This window comes from Chiloscyllium plagiosum, chromosome 7, assembly GCF_004010195.1.
Source record: "Chiloscyllium plagiosum isolate BGI_BamShark_2017 chromosome 7, ASM401019v2, whole genome shotgun sequence".
In the NCBI taxonomy this organism is placed as follows: Eukaryota; Metazoa; Chordata; class Chondrichthyes; order Orectolobiformes; family Hemiscylliidae; genus Chiloscyllium; species Chiloscyllium plagiosum.
This window is the reverse complement of record NC_057716.1, coordinates 36937198-36947003: the sequence shown is the minus strand read 5'-3', so window position 1 is coordinate 36947003 and position 9806 is coordinate 36937198. Positions and strand designations below refer to the sequence as shown.

At 41.6% G+C, this 9806-nt stretch overlaps 1 long non-coding RNA gene across 1 annotated transcript in view; it reads left to right on the top strand.

Annotated features, from left to right (window-relative positions):
• Nucleotides 1-360: 360 nt before the first annotated feature.
• Nucleotides 361-9806, top strand: part of LOC122552004 — a 16449-nt gene continuing 7003 nt past the window's right edge. Inside the window, exons 1-2 of the long non-coding RNA XR_006312252.1 lie at nucleotides 361-373; nucleotides 8171-8175. This is a non-coding gene — a long non-coding RNA (uncharacterized LOC122552004). The remainder of the gene's footprint in view (nucleotides 374-8170; nucleotides 8176-9806) is intronic.

The following is a 9806-nucleotide window of genomic DNA, read 5'->3' as shown; positions in this document are numbered from 1 at the left end:
CCAGAGTGGGACAAATGGGCGTCAGGTCTGGAGTGTAGGAATAGGAGGATTGTTGGGAGCGTGCGTGGGGATCTAGTCTGGTGGTGGGGAAGTGGACTTGTGTTTAGGGAGGGAGGGGTCAGGTTTGGGCGCAGGCAGGGAAGGAATTTAGGGAATGAGTTGGATCTGGCAGGGGCCGTCAGGTCGAGCAATGGGTGGGGGTTTAGTCCAGAGGTAGACAAGAGTGTGTGGGCTCAGGTGGGGGTGTCAGGGTCCAGTGTGGAGGTGATGACTGGTTCCAGCATTGAAGATAGGATGTCGGGGGAGAGAGAAAGTTTTAGGTCAGGGTGTAGGAGGAGGAATAGTTGGGATGCATAAGGTAAGGTGTGAACAAGTGAATATTTACTCAGGAGTTATAGACTAGGTACTTAATGGTCTAACTATTCCTGAGTAACTATTTACTTAACTTCAGCAGAACCCTCCAGAATTTCCGAGTCAAATGCATGCTTTCAGAAATTTCCAAGTTTAAGAAGTTGCCAAGCAGAATCTTCAGTTTCCCGGATAATTCCACCAGAGCCTGCTATGATTGGGATTTCTCAGGGTCCTCATTTGGAACTCCCATCTATACTGATGTAACAATTATCTGGTCATAGGAAAATTCAGGCTTTAGTCTCAGGTTAAGGGAACAGTCATTCATATGGAAATGAAGAGAAATCCTTCACTCAGAGAGTTGTGAATCTATGAGATTCTCTAGCCTAGAAGTCTATATATGCACAATTGCTGGGGATACTTAAACATCTTTGGCTCTAAGGGAAGCAAGTGATACAGAGCTACTGCTTAAAGGTGGAATTGAAGATGAAGATTGGAGGGCAGGAACACCTTTAAAAGTCAAATGATATGCATCACTTTACTGTATCAGTAACTAGCTATTGATGACTCTCAATATTTTGTGGGCTGAAAATATCAGCTTCTTGGGCACCACTAACTAAGGATTTTAAAATGATGAGTCTGTAAAGCAAATTCCTCCCTCTCGCTTCACTTGTTTCTGCTTCTCTACTTCTTTCTCGATCCTGCCAAATTCACACATATATATGTCTTCTCTTTGACTACTATTTCTTGTTCACTTCCTCAGTTTCATGGTTTTTTTAAATCCTCCTCATTTCCCTTCCTTTTTCTCCTTGTTATTTTCTTTTCTACCTGCTTTATTTCCCTGTACTGAGCCGCAACAGTTTTATTTTCTCTTTATTTTGATGTGCTGCACAGGGAAGTGTGGGACTTGACTGACATTCTGACTACAATGTATATTTACTCATTTTGACAATGACTTGGAACATCAACACGGAACTATATTCAGCAGCTCTCCAAAATGGGCAAGGCCTAATCACCATGGCTAAGTTGTTGCTTTACAGGAAATGTTGAAACACTGGCATTTCACTGATTAATATTAAACTAAAAAGGAACTGATACTGACAAGTGCCATCATTTTAAAAAATCACTTACAGAAGGAATGCAGGGTCAAGCTTTTATCTGCCTATGATCTTTATCTTTCAAAGGAGGAGGCTTGAGAAATACTGAAATAAATAAATATCAAAGTGAAGGAAGAGCCTGTTCCATATCCTACCGAGCCTGTCATTTCGCTGGCAAACTGTGTGCTGCAGAATTTGCTTCAATGTAGCATGTTAAAAGGTATATATTGAAATAGTGCATTTCTTCAGACTTATGCATCCAATGTTGAGTTGGGAAAGATTGAGTTAAAAAAATTTCACGTTCTTTTGTATATAAGTTTTTGATAGTTTTTGACAAACAAGTGGTAGAATTTATGTTGGATGTACCAGAGTTCTGTTCTTTCTCTGAGAACATAAAAGCTAGGAGCAGGAGGAAAGCAATTCAGCTCCTCTGGCCTACCCCGTCATTTGATACGATGATGCCTGACCACATTTCGGCCTCAACTCCCATCTCCTGTCTACTGTCCAAAACCTTCCAACCCATTACAGTACTAATTAAAAATTTGTCTATCTTCTCCTTATATTAACTGAATGTCCCGATATCCACCATACTCTGAATTTGACAGATTCATGGCCCTGCGAGAGAAGTAAAGGGATGTAAAGGTCCAAATGGACAAGTTGCTGGCAGAAGGTTCTGTCTTTCCAAAGTAATGTATTCCATAACAAAATAATAGGGCAAAAGATGCCACTCAGGAATGCCATTCCTTGCGTCAGATTTCCATCTGACTGAGTCATTGGATTGCCTGCCTGATTTGTAAAGATAGGAAGAAATTGAAAGCACGAATTTAATTAGCCTACATTTTGCCCGAGATGGCAGCTTTGCCTGAAGTAATTAAAAAAAATATTTTCTCATACACTATGCAAAGGAAGAATTTAGTACGTTTCCTTTCAGTACATTTAGGTAGGGAAACCTTTTGCTTTCCATCCATATCACAAATCTTAACCAAAGCATTCAACCTAGGTATCCTTGTGTAGAAGTGTTTTTAAGAGACAGAACATAAGCAGAAGAAAGCGATTAGAGGGATAGAGGCGATGGAAGACTTCATCAAAGGAGATTAAGTCCATTACTGTTCTGCCGAAGATCACATTATTAGTTAATGGATGTATCAGAACTTATCTTCTTAAAAGACAATATTTCTGTAAGACATCATAAAAGTATGTTGCAAGCTGATTTCCAAACATCCTTACAAGTACCTAAACCCAAACAAAGAACAAATAAGCATGGAGAAGATAAATTGATATCGCAGGTTGTTTTATTTTTAACAATTTTTGTTTATAATGACTGAAAGTACCTCTGGTATTTCTTTGTTCTTAAGCCAATTTTTAAACTCAATGTATTGAAATGATATCTGAGGGAGAGATAAAAGAATTACCTGACTATGATGCTGGGACTGAAGTTTCCAGGAAGGTTCATAAAAAGGCTTTCTTACCAAATTGCAGGTTTGTAACAGCCTGGTCCTTAATATTGGCAGCTAATTAACTGAGTGTCTGTTGGGGTTAAATGAAAACATTATAATAGCTAGAATCAGAAAGGAAAACTTACATCATGAAAATAGTTATGACAAATACTTATGTTCTAGATCTAAGGGCTCACTGATCAAGTAGATTTGAATTAGATTGTGCTGATTCTGAGAGATGGTTTACTGAACCAGAAGTTGGTCATCACCATTTTATTTAAAAAGTCTCACAAGGCCTAGAGACTACTGATCAAAACCTCCATGTTGCCCCCTTCAATAGGGAGCTCTATTCAGATGCACCTGGTGAATCATCATGAAAGATAAATTCAAGAAATGAAACAGTTACAGTGTATGTTTATTCGTTACTGACTGGTATAAATTATTGAAATACAAAGCCTTGAAAATTTGGGATTGTTTTTGTTAGAACAAAAAAGGGCAGGATTCTGCTATTTTTTGCCAAGGTCCAAGCTACAGTGAATTCTTTGTCAAGGCAAAGCAGAAGTTATCTGACGCTGGTATCTCGGGCTGAGAAGGCAAAGCGCAAAAAGGCACAGCAATGCAAGGCAGGGATGCTGTGAGCATTCAGATAAACACAGAGTGAGTTTGTTCTAGAGCAGTGAGAAGCCCAGAGATGCAGCCTTGGCCAGCTGACTGTTAGTCGAAGCTTGATAGTTGCTGGAGCAGTCCAATGTACAGCATTTAAGGGCACATGTCAGATTCCAATGACTGTGGATGTAGGGCTGGAGCCCATGAGCATACCCTGAGATGCTGGTGTACAATATCCAACATTCAGATCCTTCAGAGCAAGCTGTGAGCTTAACTTAACAGGTACATGCTTTCATTTCCATGCTAAGTTTCCTTGACATCTCGCTTGTTTGTCGAGTTTGGCAAGATAAAAAGCCAATTATTAATAAGGCAAGTTGGGCCTTCAATGAAACATTTGCCAAGCAACAATCACCATCAATTGGCAAGTTGTCACTGTTTCACAAGAAACTTGTTATGTCGTCTGTGAAAACTATAAGGGGTTAAAAAGGGTAGGGGAATGGGCTTGGGTGGGTTACTCTTCGGAGGGTCTGTGTGGACTTGTTGGGCTGAAGGGCCTGTTTCCACACTGTAGGGATTCTAATTCTAAAAAAAATTCTATAAAAGTTGAAGCAAGATGCTCCTGATGTCAAGATGGTCCTCGCCAGACTTCTCATCTGATTGTGCCTGAAATCCTGCCACTGTCCATGCTGCTCAGACTTAGAGTCATAGAGATGTACAGCATGGAACCAGACCCTTCAGTCCAACCCGTCCATGCCGACTAGATATCCCAACCCAATCTAGTCCCACCTGCCAGCACCTGGCCCATATCCCTCCAAACCCTTCCTATTCATATACCCATCCAAATGCCTCTTAAATTCTATATGATTCCATCCTATGTCAGTGTTTGATTTAGGAGTTGTACATTATGACTGAATAGGACACATTACATACTTAGAGACTGCATGGAGCAATTGAGCGATCTAGTAGAAAGGCACTCATTTCTAAAATTAATTGCAGTAGACTTGAAAACGTTTTTACTCATAAAGCTGTGAAATTCACTACTCAGAGGGCAAACAGGTAACTTTTTTTTGGCCACCAACTCTGAATACCTCTCTCCAATTGTCCTTCCATTGATTGCCAAATAAAGACGATGTACAAAACAGTCATGTGACTTCAGATGTGGATCATGAATAAATTAGATCTTCTTACATAAGATCATATTAGAAAAGATGAAGAGGATGTTACAAAGGACAAGAGACCAATTATGAGGAGAGGTTAGAGAAATTAAAACTGTTCACCTGGGAGCAGAGGAAGTGACCAAATAGAGGCTTTCATGATGATGAGGGGTCTTGGTATAGTAAACAAAATCATTTATTTCTGGTGAATGAGTCAGAGATCAGAAAATATATATTCCAACTCATTAGCAAAATATCCAGAATGGAAGTGAGGAGAATTTTATTCACACAAAGTTGTGAGAATCTCAAATGTTTCACCTCATAAAGGGTGGAATGTGATGACACAAATAACTTTAAAATGGAGTTGGATTGATATGAGGAACTTGCCAGGTTACAAACCATAAAGAAAGGTGAGGAACTAAATATGACTTATTCTTTCAAAAAAGGTAGAACAGACACAATGACTGAATAGACACTTTCTGTGGCTGAAAGCTTCTATAATTCTATCTTCATGTGAGTTTCTGAAGCATGTTACCTAATACTGGGCTTTATGTTTAAGATCTCAGAACAATCTTACTTGAATGCTACATAAGACACACGCTATGAAGCTGAAGATGCATAATATTAAAGGAAATGCAGTTGCATCGAAAGAAGGTTCCAGTAGATGATGGAGTAAATGTATGCATAAATGAGTATTATTTGGAATCATAAATTCCCACAGTGTGGAAGCAGGCCTATTGGCCCATCACATCCACACTACCCCTCTGAAGAGCATCCCACTCAGACCGACCCCTCACCTTATCCCTGTACCCCTGCATTTCCCATGACAATCCACCTAGCCTGCACATCCCTGGATGCTATGGACAATTTAGCATGGCCAATCCACCTAACCTACACATCTTTGGACTATTATAGGAAACCGGAGCATCTGGAGGAAACCCTCAGAGACACAGGAAGAATGTACAAACTCCACGCAGATGGTCGCCTGAGGCTAGAATTGAACCCAGGCTTCTGGTGCTGTGAGGCAACAGTGCTAACCACTGAGCCACCAAGCCACTTATGGCACAGTGCTAGAGTGGTACAGTGGTGCTGTACCCTGAAGAACTATGTTCTATTGCCTTTTGTATTTATTGGAAGAACAATTATATAATTATATTTATTCAACCTGTTTGGCATTTTATGATGTACCTCAGGGCAACAACCATTGAATCAAAAAAATCCTTAAAAGATAAATAATCTGTGCTGATACCAATTTGAGGGACATTAGGGAATATGGTTAGGAAAACAGTAAACTGCAGAAAAATATTCAAGAGAGGTAACTGATGCAGTTTTGTCAGGCAAAATGAGAAATTGAATATTTTGAGGATGGAAAGTTGTATATCGTAATTTGCTACACTTAATGGAATGGAGACATGGTAAAAGGCTTTGATTGAGCAGGCCCGCACAAATCAAGGCTGTGAAAAGCAGATCAAGATCTATTACTGCTTCTCCAGATGGAAAGAATCTTTGCCAGAAGAAACCAGTTTTCAACCTGCCACATTGTGCTGATAGAAGACAGGCAATATGGCTCTATCATCTCCTGATATTACATAATTCAAAATATAGAAGAAAGATATTGTGCATGCTCTTTCAAAGGGTTCTCTAGACAGAGATAACTCTGCAGGATTTGAAGTTGGAAGCCTCCATGCATACTAGTAACAGACTGTTCTCTTTATGGGAGAGATAGAATCCTGTGTTGCCTTTGCAGCTTTGAAAAAAGAAGACCTCACAATGATTGCCCGTTTAAAGAAAATTAAGATATGTACGAAAATTGTTACTTTGCAAAAACAGAATGAGTTCATGGTGAATAACTAATTAATTATTTGTTCCTGATTGTTAACTTTGAAATTCCATCGAGTGATCTTAACAGTGGAGAACTCCTTCTTCGAAAAGGTCCTATATCTGAACCAGTGGTAAATTTGGTGATCAGCCTTGTAAGCTTTCATTGCTAACTTCCACATCCTGCCCATGCATCTGAATTTCCTTATTTATTTTGCTTTTCTTTGATAGTCCTATTACTGGTATTACTGTAAACTTTTATACAAAATAGAATTGTGGGCTTTACACGTGGCATTACCACTGCATAACTGTCAATACTGTTGATGATTAAATAATTGAATGTACTTTTATTAAGATGGTGAGTAGATATGGATTGAAATTAAAATACTTTGCTGCATTATTGTGAGAAACAGAACTCACTCACAAATCAGCCTGAGACAAAGCTTTGGAAACAAGAACAATTTATTACAGCCTTGCAAGTACCGGACGCTTCTGCAATCACGCAGAAATGCGCGCGAAAACAAAGCATGTAAGCAATCTTATTCAGTTTACAAGTTGCGGAATCACGCCTCCCTTTTCCCATCCTATCATAATCCGATTACCTCACTTGTTTTTTTTTCTCTTTAGTTATTTTCTTATCTGGCCATCCTGCTGTCCTTGTATGTCTGCATTCTTTGTTCCTTGTTTGTTACAGCTTGTTTTTTTTTCCCAGTTTCTCTTATCATACTATAAGCTTTATTGTGAATGCCCCTGCTGCTTCTTTTTGCGGTCAGCTACAACCCTTCAGTTATTTCCTAGCTTAAAACTATTTTCTTTAAAAGACCCTCTATATTCATTAAAGTCTTAGCCTTAAGTATGCTATATGCTACATGCTATAAGAATTCCGCGACCGTTTGTATAATGTACCATCCCGCAACACCCCTCCCCCCACCTGCAGAAACTACATTTCTAATTTCCTGCAATTCCCCTTTTTTTCTTTTTCTTAAAAACTGTTGTTTCTGCACTTATTAAGTCTCCTTTAATCCATTTTGTTATGTTCTGCCCTCTTACGCCTTTTGGCGATGAGGTTCACAATCTTACGTTTTACATTTGTGTTGTTCGTCCCTCGAACTCTGAAAGCATTCTTTGACTTTCTCTTTGTTGCATATCACCTGCTGATTGTAAAAGCATCTGATGATTTATTTGGGTTCCTTCCCCAAGGGATGTCATCAATCGGCTCATTACCCATTTTAGGACATTGAACCCTACCACCAGACCCACTAATATCAATATTCCATAGATAGCCAGATTGACTAGCCACCTTCCCCAATTAGTGCACAGGTATCACCTTTCTCTGCCAGAATATAATCTAGAGCCAAAAATGTGTTGCTGGAAAAGCGCAGCAGGTCAGGCAGCATCCAAGGAACAGGAGAATCGACGTTTCGGGCATAAGCCCTTTTTCAGGAATGAGGAAAGTGTGTCCAGCAGGCTAAGATAAAAGGTAGGGAGGAGGGACTTGGGGGAGGGGCGTTGGAAATGCAATAGGTAGAGGGAAGTCAAGGTGAGGGTGATAGGCTGGAGTGGGGTGGGGGCGGAGAGGTCAGGAAGAAGATTGCAGGTTAGGAAGGCGGAAGTTTGAGGGATTTGACTGAGACTAGGTGGGGGAGGGGATATGAGGAAACTGGAGAAATCTGAGTTCATCCCTTGTGGTTGGAGGGTTCCCAGGCAAAAGATGAGGTGCTCTTCCTCCAACTGCCGTTTTGCCATGGTCTGGCGATGGAGGAGTCCAAGGACCTGCATGTCCTTGGTGGAGTGGGAGGGGGAGTTAAAGTGTTGGGCTACGGGGTGGTTGGGTAGGTTGGTCCGGGTGTCCCAGAGGTGTTCTCTGAAACGTTCCGCAAGTAGGCGGCCTGTCTCCCCAATATAGAGGAGGCCATATCGGGTGCAGCGGATGCAATAGATGATGTGTGTGGAGGTGCAGGTGAATTTGTGGCGGATATGGAAGTGTCCCTTGGGGCCTTGGAGGGAAGTAAGGGGGGAGGTGTGGGCGCAAGTTTTGCATTTCTTGCGGTTGCAGGGGAAGGTGCCGGGAGTGGAGGTTGGGTTGGTGGGGGGTGTGTACCTGACGAGGGAGTCACGGAGGGAGTGGTCTAGAGCCATCCTGTTCTGAAGAGTCATTAGCCTAGTGGCAATCATTTCGGTCATTATGGGTGCTACTTGGGATTGGGTTTCAGCCAACGCATCAGCAGTAGTGTTGGCCAACTCTTCCAGGGAAGCCGCCAACTTTTGTATTTCTACTCCTGCTCGAGCGGTCCCATACATAGGTATCAAAGTCCAGAGGAGGCGATCTCCTTTGGTTATTTTCCGGGTTACTCGCCTTCCTCCCTGTTTATTCCAAGGTATTTTTGGGACTCTCTTTAACAGCCTCAAGTGGGGAATTATATAGGTGAGGTAGCAGCAGCCACTCCAGCCTTTCTGGCTTTGGGGTAGTGTCTGAACTGGATGGTCCCAGCACCCATTTCTGCGACATCCGCCACTCCAAACGTACTTCTTGCCAGGGATAAATGGGTAGGCCTTTAAGCCACACATCCAATATGTCCCATCAATACTTGGAGAATGGTTGTGGGAGTAGCTTGGCTGGTGTGGACACAAGATGATTTTCCTAATCGGAAGGGTGCGGTATCTACTGCTCCTTTCGGTGGGGAAACTCTAAGGCCATCGATAGCACCCAGAGTTTTCGGGGCTGGTCAAGGGAACCATCCCGCAAAGTCATAATTACCCCTTTCAAATCTCCAAGTTGTATCATTTGAGCCCGAGTCAAATTGTTGTACATCATACACTTCTTCTTTGGTAAGTGGTATTACCGTGCGAGGAATTCCGGATTACCCATGGTGTGGGATCTCCGCACATACCCAACAGTCGGTATGCCCCTTTAATTTAGCATAATTCTGACATAAAATGGTAAAATGATTTTTCCCACACCCCCCGCCTTGGCAGCTAGCGCCAATATTATCGTGACAACATAAAGCAGACCATTCATTTCAGCTCATAACCCTATCTGTCTATTCCCTAACCCTTTAAATACCAGGGAGGAGTGAGTCCATGCAACACTTACAATTGTTATGGGATACAGGTTTTTTAACCAATACTTAATAGTCTCTTATCTCAGTCCAATCTTTTTACTCAGCTTGATTTTCAGAGGGTTGTCTGTAGGATGTGCTGGATTAGTGGTGCTGGAAGAGCACAGCATTTCAGGCAGCATCCAAGGAGCAGCGAAATCGACGTTTCGGGCAAAAGCCCTTCATCAGGAATAAAGGCAGAGAGCCTGAAGCGTGGAGAGATAAGCTAGAGGAGGGTGGGGGTGGGGA